Below are 15,769 nucleotides of genomic sequence, written 5' to 3'. Positions count from 1 at the left end.
TGGACGAAGTGTAGTCTAAAAAGAGACTATGTCGAAAAATAAAAAAAAGATTTACTCCAAACAAGTAAGTAGTTTTTATTTTTGCACGAACTTTTCAAACGCCCCTCGTATTAGATATCACCTGATGTCTTCTGCAGTGAAGGATGAAATAAAGAAATTACATTTTTATCCGGACGCTGTGACCGAGCGGTTCTAGGCTCCTCAGTCCGGAACCGCGCTGCTGCTACGATCGCAGGTTCGAATCCTGCCTCGGGCATGGATGTGTGTGGTGTCCTTAGGTTAGTTAGGTTTAAGTAGTTCTAGGTCTAGGGGACTGATGACCTCAGATGTTTAGTCCCATAGTGCTTAGAGCCATTTGAAATTACATTTTTATTATCTGAGAAATCTCTGTATTGAGAGTACTGATCACCAAAATTCTGTGGAATTAGATTGCTTGTAAGGATAAAAACAAATGTTTTCCAGTACGTCATGCAGAACATATGAAACAGTATCATATGATGAAGGACAAGAAAAACTTGTGAGAACATTTTAAAGTTTATGGTGTATCTCGGTTTTCTTAAATACTTGTATTAAGGAATTGGCTGATAACTCTCCCAGCGCTAGTCTAAATAAAATCTCGTCTTTGCACTGTGTCGATATAAGTTGCGTGTGACTGTTATTTTCTTCTCTGACAGCATGTGCAGTGCTAATTTTATTTTGGCATGATACAGCTGCTTACGTTCTTTCTGTTATTCACAAGTTACTGGTTCACGATGCAATCAATTGCTACATCATCCTATCCAAGGAAATGGTCCACTGGAATTATTTTGCATCAGTTCATCTGATACCAGGGGTGATGTGTTTTCCACTGCTCAGCACCGATAATCACTATTGCGTAGGAAAGTGTTGCTCTCTCATCTGTGTACTGTAGATTGCATGAGGGTTGGTGTGTATATAAACAAATCAACATACGCTGCACCGGCCGGGGTGGCCGAGCGGTTCTAGGCGCTTCAGTCAGGAACCACGCGGCTGCCGCGGTCCCAGGTTCGAATCCTGCCTTGGGCATGGATGAGTGTGATGTCCTTAGGTTAGTGAGGTTTAAGTAGGTTAGAAGTTAAGTAGGTTAGAAGTTAAGTCCCATAGTGCTCAGAGCCATTTGAACCATTTGAACCACATACGCTGCGTCATGCCGCAAGATGACAGATGGGTGTGACGAGCTAAACATCAGTTAAGTTCTATACCAAGCAAAGTACTTGGGAGTGCAGTGAATGATTAAAATGAAACAGCGCGCCGTAAAGCGTGTTCACGTCTGTATATTCAAAATTCAGATGTGTTTCAGCACAAACATGTATCTACTTAGGTAAAGTGTGTGTCACGAATCTATCTGTCACCTTTCTATTTCCTCTCTTCAAAGCTTACTGGTAATACTTACGTGATTAACTTTGAAATGTAGTGAAGCTTGTCTGTACTTTTTATAAAAAGACACGAATATTGTCACTTGATTAAGAATCTGTTTGATGTTTGTCTACAAAGATAATGATTATTATACACACACTCTTCAGAAATCAGTATTAGTTAATAAGAATATAAGAATGACTGGATTACGATGATTTAAAATTTATTTAATTCTGCCATGAAAAGACAGTTAAAGCGTAGATTAGACAGCACACAGTTCTATGTTGCACTGCATCTAGTACACAGTGGATTAATTTCACATGCTTCTGTCATCATTTTGTTATGTATATTACATGTTGTTGTTGTTGTTGTTGTGGTCTTCAGTGCGTAGACCGGTTTGATGCAGCTGTGCATGCTACTTTACCCTGTGCAAGCCTCTTCATCTCAGAGTAATTACTGCAACGTACATCTTTCTGTATTCGTCTCTCGGCCTCCATCTACGATTTTTACCCCCTACACTTTCATCCAGTACTAAATTGGTGAGGCCGCGCAGGGTAGCCGAGCAGTCTGAGGCGCCTTGTCACGGTCCGCGCGGTTTCTCCCGTCGGAGGTTCGGGTCCTCCCTTGGGCATGGGTGTGCGTACGTTGTCCTAAGTGTAAGTTAGTTTAAGTTAGATTAAGTAGTACACAAACTTAGGGACCGATGACCTCAGCAGTTTTGTCCCGTAAGACCTTACCACAAATTTCGAAAAATTACTAAATTGTCGATTCTTTGATGTATCAGAATGTGTTTTACCAACCGATTCCTTCTTCTAGTCAAGTTGTGCCACAAATTTCTTTGCTCCCCAATTCGATTCAGTACCTCCTCATTAGTTACACGATCTACCTATCTAATCTGTAGCACCACATTTCAAAAAGCTTCTATTCTCTTCTTGTCCATGTTTCACTTCCGTGCATGGCCACACTCCATACAAGTACATTCAGAAATGACTTCCTGACACTTAAATCTACGCTCGACGTTAACAACATCCTCTTCTTCAGAAACGCTTCTACATTTTATATCCTCTCTACTTCGGCCATCATCAGTTATTTTGCTGCCCAAATAACAAAACATATCTACTGCTTTAAGAATCTCGTTTCCTAATCTAATTCCCTCAGCATCACCTTATTTAATTCGACTACATTGCAATATCCTTATTTTGATTTTATCGATGCTCAACTAATATCCTTCTTTCAAGATACTGTTCATTCTGTTCAGCTGCTCTTCCAAGTCCCTCTCTGTCTCTGATAGAATTACAGTGTCATCAGCAAGCTTCAAAACGTACGGGACAGCCTACAGCTCGGTATCACTCCGTTCTCAACCACTGCATCCCTTTAACTCCCATTAACTCTCATAACTGCCGACTGGTTCCTGTAAAAGTTGTAAATAGCCTTTCGCCCCCTGTATTTCAGCCCCGCTGCCCTTAAAATTTCAAAGACAGTATATCAGTCAGCATTGTCAAAAGCTTTCTCTAAGTATACAGGTGATATAAGCACAGGTTTCCCTTTCCTTAACCTATCTTCTCAGAGAAGTCGGGTACTGCCTCGCGTGTTTCTACATTTCTCCGGAAGCCAAACTGGTCTACTCAGAGGTCGGCTTCAACTACTTTTTCTACTCTTCTGTAGAGAATTCATGTTAGTACCTTGTAACCGTGCCTTATTAAACTGTCAGTTCGGTAATATTCACAACTGTCGGTAATTGCTTCCTTTGGAATTGGATTTATTATACTCTTCTTGAAGTCTGAGGGAGTTTGGTCTGTCTCATACGAACCAGATATTAGCGGTGATTAAATTATGCTCTGTGCAAAATTCTATCAGGTGGGCTTTCCCCCAGACCGTATTCACCTACTGTTCCTACTATCAAATTCCAGTCCCCTCATAACTATTAAATTTTCGTCTCCCTCATACATTTCTTCAATGTCTTCATCTCTTGAGGAACTAGTCGGCATATAAACGTGTTCTTCCATGGTGGGTGCGTCTTGGTGTCTGTCTTGGCTACAATAATGCGTGCACTATGCCGTTCACAGAGGCTTGCCAGCGTTCCTAGTTTCTTATTCATTATTAAACTCAATACTGCATTACCCCTATTTCATTTTGTATTTATAATCCTGTGTTCACCTCACCGGAAGTATTGCTCCTCCTGCCACCGGACTTCACTAATTACCATTATATATAACATTAACCTATCCATTTCCCTTTTTAAAATGTTTAAGCTACCTATCCTATTTTGCTTTTGTTGATGTTCAAATTATACCCTCCTTTCAAGACACTGTCCATTCCGTTCAACTGCTCTTCCAAGTCCTTTGCTGTCTCTGACAGAATTACAATGTCATCGGCAAACCTCAAAGTTTTTACTTCTTCTCCATGGATTTTAATACCTACTCCGAACTTTTCTTTTGTTTCCTTTACTGCTTGCTCAATATACAGATTGAATAGCATCGGGGAGAGGCTACAACCCTGTCTCACTCCCTTCCCAACCACTGCTTCACTTTCATGTCCCTCGACTCTTATAACTGCCATCTGGTTTCTGTACAAATTGTAAATAGCCTTCTGCTCAATGTATTTTACCCCTGCCACCTTCAGAATTTGAAAGAGAGTATTCCAGTCAACATTGTCAAAAGCTTTCTCTAAGTCTACAAATGCTAGAAACGTAGGTTTGCCTTTCCGTCATCTTTCTTCTAAGAAAGTCGTAAGGTCAGTATTGCCTCACGTGTTCCAACATTTCTACTGAATCCAAACTGATCTTCCCCGAGGTCAGCTTCTACCAATTTTTCCATTCCTCTCTAAAGAATTCGCGTTAGTATTTTGCAGCTGTGACGTATTAAACTGATAGTTCGGTAATTTTCACATCTGTCAACACCTGCTTTCTTTGGGATTGGAATTACTATATTTTCTTCTTGAAGTCTGAGGGAATTTCGCCTGTCTCACACATCTTGCTCACCAGCTGGTAGAGTTTTGTTAGGCCTGGCTCTCCCAAGGCTGTCAGTAGTTCTAATGGAATGTTGTCTACTCCAGGGGCCTTGTTTCGACTTAGGTCTTTCAGTGCTCTGTCAAACTCTTCACGCATTATAATACCTCCCATTTCATCTTCAACTACCTCCTCTTTCATTTCCATAATATTGTCCTCAACAACATCGCCCCTGTATAGACCCTCTATATACTCCTTCCACCTTTCTGCTTTCCCTTCTTTGCTTAGAACTGGGTTTCCATCTGAGCTCTTGATATTCATACAAGTGGTTCTCTTTTCTCCAAAGGTCTCTTTAATTTTCCTGTAGGCAGAATCTATCTTACCTCTCGTGAGATAAGCCTCTACATCCTTACATTTGTTCTCTAGCCGTCCCTGCTTAGCCATTTTGCACTTCCTGTTGATCTCATTTTGGAGACGTTTGTATTCCTTTTTGCCTGCTTCACTTACTGCTTTTTTGTATTTTCTCCTTTCATCAATTAAATTCAGTATCTCTTCTGTTAGCCAAGGATTTCTACTAGCCCTCGTCTTTTTACCTACTTGATCCACTGCTGTCTTCACCATTTCATTTCTCAAAGCTACCCATTCTTCTTCTATTGTATTTCTTTCCCCCGTTCCTGTCAATTGTTCCCTTATGCTCTCCCTGATACTCTGTACAACTTTTGGTTCTTTCAGTTTACCCAGGTCCCAGCTCCTTAAATTCCCACATTTTTGCAGTTTTTTCAGTTTTAATCTACAGGTCATAACCAATAGATTGTGGTCAGAGTCCACATCAGCCCCTGGAAATGTCTTACAATTTAAAATCTGGTTCCTAAATCTCTGTCTAACCATAATATAATCTATCTGAAACCTTTTAGTATCTCCAGGATTCTTCCATGTATGCAACCTTCTTTCATGATTCTTGAACCAAGTGTTAGCTATGATTAAGTTATGCTCTGTGCAAAAGTCTACCAGGCGGCTTCCTCTTTCATTTCTTAGCCCCAATCTATATTCACCTGTTACGTTTCCTTCTCTTCCTTTTCCTACTGTCGAATACCAGTCACCCATGACTATTAAATTTTCGTCTCCCTTCGCTACCTGAATAATTTCTTTTATCTCATCAATTTCATCATCATCTGCAGAGCTAGTTGGCATATAAACTTGTACTACTGCAGTATGCGTGGGCTTCGTGTCTATCTTGGCCACAATAATGCGTTCACTATGCTGTTTGTAGCAAACGAGGATAATGGAATGTAGTCGAATTAAATCGAGTGATGCTGAGGGAATTAGATTAGGAAATGAGACACGTAAAGTAGTAAAGGAGTTTTGCTATTTGGGGAGAAAGATAGCTGATGATGGTCGAAGTAGAGAGAATATAAAATGTAGACTGGCAATGGCAAGGAAAGCGTTTCTGAGGAACAGAAATTTGTTAACATCGAGTATTGATCCAAGTGTCAGGAAGTCGTTTCTGAAAGTATTTGTATTGACTGTAGCCGTGTATGGAAGTGAAACATGGACGAGAAATACACTCCTGGAAATGGAAATAAGAACACATTGACACCGGTGTGTCAGACCCACCATACTTGCTCCGGACACTGCGAGAGGGCTGTACAAGCAATGATCACACGCACGGCACAGCGGACACACCAGGAGCCGCGGTGTTGGCCGTCGAATGGCGCTAGCTGCGCAGCATTTGTGCACCGCCGCCGTCAGTGTCAGCCAGTTTGCCGTGGCATACGGAGCTCCATCGCAGTCTTTAACACTGGTAGCATGCCGCGACAGCGTGGACGTGAACCGTATGTGCAGTTGACGGACTTTGAGCGAGGGCGTATAGTGGGCATGCGGGAGGCCGGGTGGACGTACCGCAGAATTGCTCAACACGTGGGGCATGAGGTCTCCACAGTACATCGATGTTGTCGCCAGTGGTCGGCGGAAGGTGCACGTGCCCGTCGACCTGGGACCGGACCGCAGCGACGCACGGATGCACGCCAAGACCGTAGGATCCTACGCAGTGCCGTAGGGGACCGCACCGCCACTTCCCAGCAAATTAGGGACACTGTTGCTCCTGGGGTATCGGCGAGGACCATTCGCAACCGTCTCCATGAAGCTGGGCTACGGTCCCGCACACCGTTAGGCCGTCTTCCGCTCACGCCCCAACATCGTGCAGCCCGCCTCCAGTGGTGACGCGACAGGCGTGAATGGAGGGACGAATGGAGACGGGTCGTCTTCAGCAATGAGAGTCGCTTCTGCCTTGGTGCCAATGATGGTCGTATGCGTGTTTGGCGCCGTGCAGGTGAGCGCCACAATCAGGACTGCATACGACCGAGGCACACAGGGCCAACACCCGGCATCATGGTATGGGAAGCGATCTCCTACACTGGCCGTACACCACTGGTGATCGTCGAGGGGACACTGAATAGTGCACGGTACATCCAAACCGTCATCGAACCCATCGTTCTACCATTCCTAGACCGGCAAGGGAACTTGCTGTTCCAACAGGACAATGCACGTCCGCATGTATCCCGTGCCACCCGACGTGCTCTAGAAGGTGTAAGTCAACTACCCTGGCCAGCGAGATCTCCGGATCTGTCCCCCATTGAGCATGTTTGGGACTGGATGAAGCGTCGTCTCACGCGGTCTGCACGTCCAGCACGAACGCTGGTCCAACTGAGGCGCCAGGTGGAAATGGCATGGCAAGCCGTTCCACAGGACTACATCCAGCATCTCTACGATCGTCTCCATGGGAGAATAGCAGCCTGCATTGCTGCGAAAGGCGGATATACACTGTACTAGTGCCGACATTGTGCATGCTCTGTTGCCTGTGTCTATGTGCCTGTGGTTCTGTCAGTGTGATCATGTGATGTATCTGACCCCAGGAATGTGTCAATAAAGTTTCCCCTTCCTGGGACAATGAATTCACGGTGTTCTTATTTCAATTTCCAGGAGTGTAGTTTGGACAAGAAGAGAATAGAAGCTTTCGAAATGTGATGCTACAGAAGAATGCTGAAGATTAGATGGGTAGATCACATAACTAATGTGGAGGTATTGACAGAATTGGGGAGAAGAGGAGTTTGTGGCACAATTTGACTAGAAGAAGAGATCGGTTGGTAGGACATGTTCTGAGGCATAAAGGGATCACCAATTTAGTATTGGAGGGCAGCGTGGAGGGTAAAAATCGTAGAGGGAGACCAAGAGACGAATACACTAAGCAGATTCAGAAGGATGTAGGCTGCAGTAGGTACTGGGATGTGAAGAAGCTTGCACAGGATAGAGTAGCACGGAGAGCTGCATCAATCCAGTCTCAGGACTGAAGACCACAACAACAACAACAACCTATCCTATTAAGAGATCAGACATTCCACTCTCCGAGCCATAGAATGCCAGTTTTGTTTCTCCTGATAACGACATCCTCCTGAGTAGTACCCACACAGAGATCCCAATGGGGAACTATTTTACCTCCGGAATATTTTATCCAAGAGGACGCCATCATCATCCAACCATACACTAGAGCTGCATGCCCTCGGGAAAAGTTATGGCTATAGTTTCCCCTTGTTTTCAGCCGTTCGCAGTATCAGCACAGCAAGGCAGTTTTGGTTGATGTTACGAGGTCAGATCAGGGAATCATCCAGACTGTTGGCTCTGCAACTGGTGAAAAGGCTGTTGTCACTCTTCAGGAACCATATGTTTTTCAGGCCTCTCAACAGATAACCCTCCACTGTGGCTACACCTAACTAATTGCTATCTGTATCGCTAAGGCATACAAGCTTCAACACCAGCAGCAAGGTTCGTGGTTCATACTTTAAGTAGTGTGTAAGTCTAGGGACCGATGACCTCAGCAGTTTGGTCCCTTAGGAATTCACATACATTTGAACATTTTTGATACGGTTATACATGTTGGACAAATACTGTACATAATTGTATAATTTTTTCTTTTATCCACATAAACCTTCTTGAACATCACATTTTGAACATATTACTCCGATGCTGCTTGTACTTTTTTTTTTAAAAGTAATGTCTATGGGTAGCACCTTTTGTCGGGTATACGTAATTTACTTATTTATTTCAACTAATCATTGTGTAGCATTAACTGTTGAGCCTTTCCTAGCCATTGGGTGCCTTCTGTATTGGTTAATTTCAGACTTATACTGTTTGTTAATATAAACTTCCAGACAAATGTTGCTTTTCCATGTCCAAGAATCTGAGGGGGTCTTATATTCTCCAACATTGGAATAATTGATATACTTCATGATACCTTTTGTAAGTTTATTGCTTAGTATTACCGCAGATCGAGCATTGTACTACCGCAGCTACCTCTGGTTTAGCTGTTTCCAGGATTTAAGAGCAATATTTGTCTACTGACAACGCTTTTCGGATTGTGATTGCATTGTCATGCACACAGCTTAGCAAAGCATAATATATTTGAGCTAACTATTTGCACTGCATCCTCAAAGTATGAAGAACAAAGGTAAAGCATTGTCAGTGGTCGTCAATGCTCGGTAATGTATTGAGGCTAATTGTTCATCCTACGTTCTCATGACCTATGGGTTTCAGTGTGAAGCAATTAATGTTAGCAGGGGGCCTACCTTCGTTCTGGCACATTTTGTTAGTGTGAGTTGCCTGCATCAGGGGCAGGTATGCACTCAGGGGGCAAACCTATTGTTCTCCTTTGATTGATATGTACTTAACCTATTGGTCTCCTTTGACTGACAGATACTTAACCTATAGTTCCCCTTTGATTGACAGGTACTTAACCTACTGTTCCCCCTGCCACCTCCCCCTCCCCCAACCCCCTCGCCCCTCACTGCTACAGTTACACTTTCAGGTCTGAGTTATTGGAATAGGGCCTCCTCTCACTCTTATCAGTTTGATTGACTACTTAATTAAATTGATCAATTAATTATCCTCTCTGGTGGGAAAGTGCCACACCCCCCTGCCACTGACAGAAAGTTCAAATTCCATCAGGACAATGCAACCTCTAGAAACGTAAGAAAATGGCGGGAAGATAGGTCATTTGGGCTACGTCCACAGACCTAAGTCACCTGACTGCCACCTCTTCTTAGGAACTGGTGGGAAGTTTGAATTTTGGATGGAAAATAGGTCAATTCGACTATCTCTACTAACCTGAATTAATGGTGGGAAAGAAAGGGCACTTGAGCTACTCCACTAACCTAAGTCATCTGACCGCCATCTCTTCCTAGGAAATGGTGGGAACAAGACTTGACCTGTGCTGTATGTATGTCTTTATTTTGCATGCAGTATTTATTTAGACAATTAGAGGCAGTATCTCCATCAAGTGTAGTCGCCATGGAGTCCAGAGCCAAAGTGATCTAGTACACAGTACTGCCACCAGAGGGTGATGTCGTCCCTTCCGTTATGTAATCTGAGATGGCGGTCTGTTGGTGGAGAGGAAGGGCCTCATAACAGGAAATTCAAGGTGTATATTGTTTATTAATAAAAAAATCAGTTTGTGGGGGTTGGATTTCTCTTGCTCATCATTTTCTGTAAGAAGTAATTACATGAAGCAAACATGTTGCATAGCGCAGTCCGGAACCGCGCGACTGCTACGGTCGCAGGTTCGAATCCTGCCTCGGGCATGGATGTGTGTGATGTCCTTAGGTTAGTTAGGTTTAAGTAGTTCTAAGTTCTAGGGGACTGATGACCACAGCTGCTAAGTCCCATAGTGCTCAGAGCCATTTGAACCATTTGAAACATGTTGCATAACCCAGTGTTCGGGACTGTACTCTGAGTGTCGTAACCTAATGTTTGGCCCTTTGTTGGCAGTTAACGTGTTGTTCTGTTAAGAGGTTTTCCATGTCACTCCCATTTCCTTAAACTATTCTACCACCTTTGATACCAAATTAAGTAATTAGTTATGTCCTCCCACCATTTGCTGGTAAACTTTTCGAATTTCACATGGTTCTGAACGTCATTTCTGGCGCATTCTTCTTTGTCACACAACCCCTTAAATTATTGTACTGCGTTTTACATAAAAATTATGCAAATTAACCTATTGTTCTGCACTTAACCTGCTGTTCTGCTCCATGTCACCCACTCACACACGCCCTCCCCTTTAACTACTGTACACCTAACACCATGTTGATATAAAAAATTTATGCAAATTAATTAAATCGATATTTTTCACATTTATAGGGCCTGCAGGTGGAGCAATCACGCACTATGTGCGAAAACGTGTTCTATGTTCTAAGTTTGGTCCAGCAGAGGGGTGAGGAGACTGACATTATCACGTACACCTTGTAAATAAATGTTAACGCTTATTGCATTAAAGGGGACGGAGTGTCTTTATCAAGAGAACGGCGTAATGAATGATTGCCTACATTAGTAGAGGTTGGAACGCCAGTGGAGATGTAACGGCAGTCAGAACTCAAGCTCTGGGTGGAAGGCCTGCACAGGTGTTGGTCCTGCTTAAAAACAGGAAGTAGCTAGACGGACGTCGTGGCACCTGAGCTCTGGAGCACAAGAGGGTGACGACCGGTCGCTGTTGTAGCAGGACCGGAAGGATAACCGAGAACTCTGCAAATCTTGGACTCAGGTGAGAGTAACGAAGAAGCGGCACCTCGGAAACCACGCAGGCTGGGTTATTTCCAAGGATTTTTACTCAGAAGCGTACCATTGTACGAGTATAGGTTTTTCCTCGCAAACTTTTCGCGCTGGGCGACAAAAGACTAAAATATTGTTGGTCGGCGTTCGGAATAATCAGTAGAGAGGGAGAATAATCCGTGGTTTCGGGAATACGATTGGTTTTTGGAATTACGAGCGTGGGGAGCCGAGCCTTTGTGGGAAGCCAGCGGTTGAGAGACGAGGTTTTCCGTTGTGAGTGCCCATGTGTGATGGTCGCTCGGTATCAGCTTTGTTGGTACAGACGGACTTGCTGTCTTTGCTCTCAGGAGAGTTTATAGTTAGAACAGTTAGGCACTGTACTGTAGCGAACCTATACTATTCTGGACTTCACCTCCGGGTTGGAAGTCGTCGTCGAGTAAGCAGCGTTCAGTAATTGAGAGCACTTCTCCTGTCTATACTTACGTTGAGACGTTATCTGAACTCCGTCCTTGTGGCAGGGAGTTCTCGTTTCTCGCCCGTAGAACACAGAGAGGAGAAGACAGTATTAGAAGATATTAGTCAGAGGACCGCCTTCTGCCGTCCTAGTGTTTGAAAGAGTTTATTTGTGGCTGGAGTTCTTCCATCATCGCAGACGAGTGCGAGGGCCATCATTTCGACGCTCCGGACGCAGTACATGCGGTGTACCGCAAATTTCTTCGGCTTATTAGGCCAATAAAGCTAAAGAGCTGTGATCACGTTCGTTTATTTCCACTGAGGTTCCACACCACCGTAGATCATCTTTGAAGGTAGTGCCTTCTAGTGTTTGGTACGCAGATGATGTCAGTCATTTCGCGTTAGTGATATTAGACTGTGCAGTCATAATAAGGGGCAGAGTCTGGCAACTGATTAATAATTTTTGTTAGGAAATATAGAAAATTGTACTTAAATGGTTGATTTTAATCTATAATAAATATATATTGAATAACAACGTTTATCATTTAGTAGTATTAGTTTCCTTCATCATTCATTTATGTTTAGATTGTAATTTATATGTAAAAAAAGAGCGTTAAGAGATCCTAAGATCTGCTTCAGAGGGTAGTCAGACAGGGCCAATTCATCATTTTAGCGTTTATTGTTTTCCATTGCGCACATTCATTTTTACACCTGCCTGGAGTAGCATCTTGGAGTTGAATTGGGGCGTTACTTGAACCAACAAGAAAATGTCCCTGTGTGGCTAATTTTGTTAAGACCAAACGAAAAACAGATACTGTTGACCAGATGGTAACTGAAAAGCTCATACATTCACCACAGCAATGCTGGACTTGAGAGAGTTGACTTTGTACTGATTTCTGCAAGTGCGCAGCAAGAAAATGCCGTACTACACCGGTGCTGCGAGTTATGCTCACCATAGTTGTTCACCAACAGCCATGCAGTACGTCACTATCATGTGAATGGTTGTCATCGTAATAACTCTGGACTCCACTGCCCACCTCCAACATACATTGCCAATATTCTCATGATGCGCACAGCTCCAAGCCTTTGAACGACCTGTAAAGATGTGCCCACCAGTGCATCTGCCTATAGACTCCCATCCGCTCTCCTTTCCATCAAGTCGCTGACATTTTTAATGTTTTTTTCAGCATCTTCTACCCGGCTGTTTCTTCCCACCAAACTGCAGATGCCTACCAGTAAAGCAAAATACATACACAGTCGCCCAGCAGTGGGGTGCTTTCAAGCATACAACATTCTGCCAAGAGAGAGTGTTGTTATAAAAAGCTAATCACATTACACAGTACCATTCTGCATCTAAAAGACTGCCTCGACTATAGAGATGCAGAGAAGTGGGTAACACAGAGAGCATCTCAGGATGCCCCTGAGAGCTACAACACCAAGAATCGCTTCTTGGTTTTTTGCAACATCAATATGTATTTTTTTGAGAATCAGGGTTCTTTATTTATGATAATATTCAGTCAAATTACTAACAAGCTTTACAGCTCCACAAACACCACTTCTTTCACACCACACATAATCAGCTTCATCTTGATCCAACTTATGACGTCTACGAGCGCTCACAAAAAAAAGGTACCAATATCTTTACTAAAATGGTAGGTGATGATGTCACGATTATTAAACCTTTCAAGGCCACCAATTCAATACCTCCACAGGGAACAATTGCGATGGTAAACCATCCAGTGTCATGACTAAAGTTATCATCCATCATAAGCGAAAACTTCAAAATACAACCACTCCGTCTCCTTGATGACACTGATAAATTGTCCAAAGGCACGTTTTCACACCCAGGAATTGTTCTCTGAAATTATAAAGCTGCCCACAATATTTTCGGCAAACCATGTTTCTTTCGAAAACCGTAAGATGCTTATCTAAAGAAGCCTCTCTGCAAAGCATGAAAAAGCGCTTCTCTCCTGCTGCTAGAGTTCCCTGCGGGACACATTCAGCTGCTGGCCAGTCCCGGGTTGTAAAACGCGCAAATACCTGTTAGCCCCTCTGTTGGCTCCAGTGCACCGATTTCCATTGAAACAAACACCTGATGCTCCAGCCTGAGCTGATGGCAAACGACTGCTCTATTTCGCTTTATTCACTGCCCTACCTTTCCAAAATCTAGTGTGCTGTGCCTTCCCACACACACAGAAGTCATCCAAAAATGTAAGAGTCCACCACCATATTAAATGAAAGGAAATGAAGCTAGAAAGAGCTTAGGATCGACACTCTCTGTTAATAAAATCATCGCTGTCGGACTCTAATCTGTTATCATCCTGCAGTTACTGAATCAACCGTCAAATTAAATGAAAAAGCCATACAAAATCGCCTGCTGTACTTCACTATAAATGTCAAATATTCAAATTACTCAATTTTATAGCTCTTCACAAATTTTCTAATAGAATTTTTTGCACCCATCACATTACAATATTTTACAATTTTATTGTTTCTGTGAACTGTGATAAATTATTTTTGTGTAATATAAATTAACTGGTCGTTAAACAGAGCTTTTGGCGGTGTTGACGATCCTGTCATGCCCCATTACACCAAACAAGAGCACCAACTGCTGGTCTTGGTAATATGGAATTTATGAAGCTCATAAGATCAACCAACCTGTCACCTCCAATGGACCAAGGACTTTGCTGAGGTGCACGCAGTAGCTTGATTGCCTTAATGATACTGACACATGTACCACAAGTGCAGCCACAACACATCGGTAGCCGGCCGAAGTGGCCGTGCGGTTAAAGGCGCTGCAGTCTGGAACCGCAAGACCGCTACGGTCGCAGGTTCGAATCCTGCCTCGGGCATGGATGTTTGTGATGTCCTTAGGTTAGTTAGGTTTAACTAGTTCTAAGTTCTAGGGGACTAATGACCTCAGCAGTTGAGTCCCATAGTGCTCAGAGCCATTTGAACCAACACATCGGTATCTGTGGAGGGAACAAACAAAGACAGTTCCTGAAGAGGGGCAGCACACTACTCAAGAGTTGCAGGAGCAACAAACAGTCTGGATGGAGGAGGGGGGGGGGGGAGATTAGTGTTTAACCTCCCGTCGACAACGAGGTCATTAGAAACAGAGCATAAGCCCGGATTAGGGAATCATAAGGAAGCAAACCGGCCGTGCCTTTTCAAAGGAACCGTCCCAGCATTTGCCTGAAGCGATTTAGGAAAATCACAGGAAACCTAAATCAGGATGACCAGACGCGGAAACTGTTATGAGCAATTAAATCAAGAGCCCACTCGAAGCGTAAATGGTTGCTAAAGAATAGTTAATCTATTAGTAAGAAACATCCCTGTGCAAACATGTGTGCAATCTCACTTGCATGACTGTGACAGGAAGTTGAATCAGACCTGGTCCTAATCCAGACATACTCTTAAGCTCCAATGCTGGTCAAATGTACACAACGGATTTAAAAAAAACAACTCTAGTGTTGAGATTTAAAGTGGGGAATCACAGTTTTTCTATTGAATTAATTAAAGACGATGAGGGAATTGCATATTAGTGGAGTAAGAGTCAGTTGCAAGGTCAACTGATTAATTTACTATAATAAAAAGCAGACATACGAAAGATTAATGAACATAAACTGCATTTGATCGATAAGGTTACTTTATAAGTACGAGTAAAGTTCTCCAGAAGTTACTATGTGGCACAGTTACAGGAGGGGGATGGAATTAGCTGCTTGTTCGCGCCAAGAAAATGATTCCGAAGCTTATCTGCTCTATTCATCGCTTACAATGGCTGATCAACTGTTAATTGAGAGCTATGGACCTTACCGTTTGCTGGTAGCTTGCAAATATGTATCCTAACCAATGGTCAGAATCGAATATCCAAATTTCCCCGACAAGCCGATGCTGTGTTTATGCTCACCATAGTATTTGTCCCCATGTGATATAAGTGATGTCGAGGTGGCAGGCTGTGACCCAGTACCACTCTGCTGACAAATCTGCTATTGGAATTGGATCCAGCACTTCACATGATGAAGACATGTACGATCTGTTCCTTACTAAGATGTCTCGTCTCTGATGCTTTGGAATCGCAAGTTCTTTTCCCTTGTTAAAAACCTGCCTTCCTGTTGCTTTCCTAGTCAAGTTTACCAGAGCCAACCGTCTGTTAAACAAATCTCTTACATCCATCCGATCTCACAGGGTAGTTGGCCAATCAGTGCGGTCCCTGATGAAGCAGGAGGCTGGGTAAGAGGCTAGCACCTCACTCTTCCAGCAGTTCTCACACTCGGACTCTGTGTGGGCGGTTTGCGGAAGATTATACACAGTCGGCAGATTTTATCATGGGCGAATTCGACACACTACAGGCACCATTACTTCTCTTCAGACACACTGCAGTTTCGTGCCCCCCCCCCC

The sequence above is a fragment of the Schistocerca serialis genome, chromosome 6 (genome assembly GCF_023864345.2).
Source record: "Schistocerca serialis cubense isolate TAMUIC-IGC-003099 chromosome 6, iqSchSeri2.2, whole genome shotgun sequence".
NCBI classification, from domain to species: domain Eukaryota; kingdom Metazoa; phylum Arthropoda; class Insecta; order Orthoptera; family Acrididae; genus Schistocerca; species Schistocerca serialis.
The sequence above is the reverse complement of the archived record's forward strand: the minus strand, read 5'-3'. Positions refer to the sequence as shown.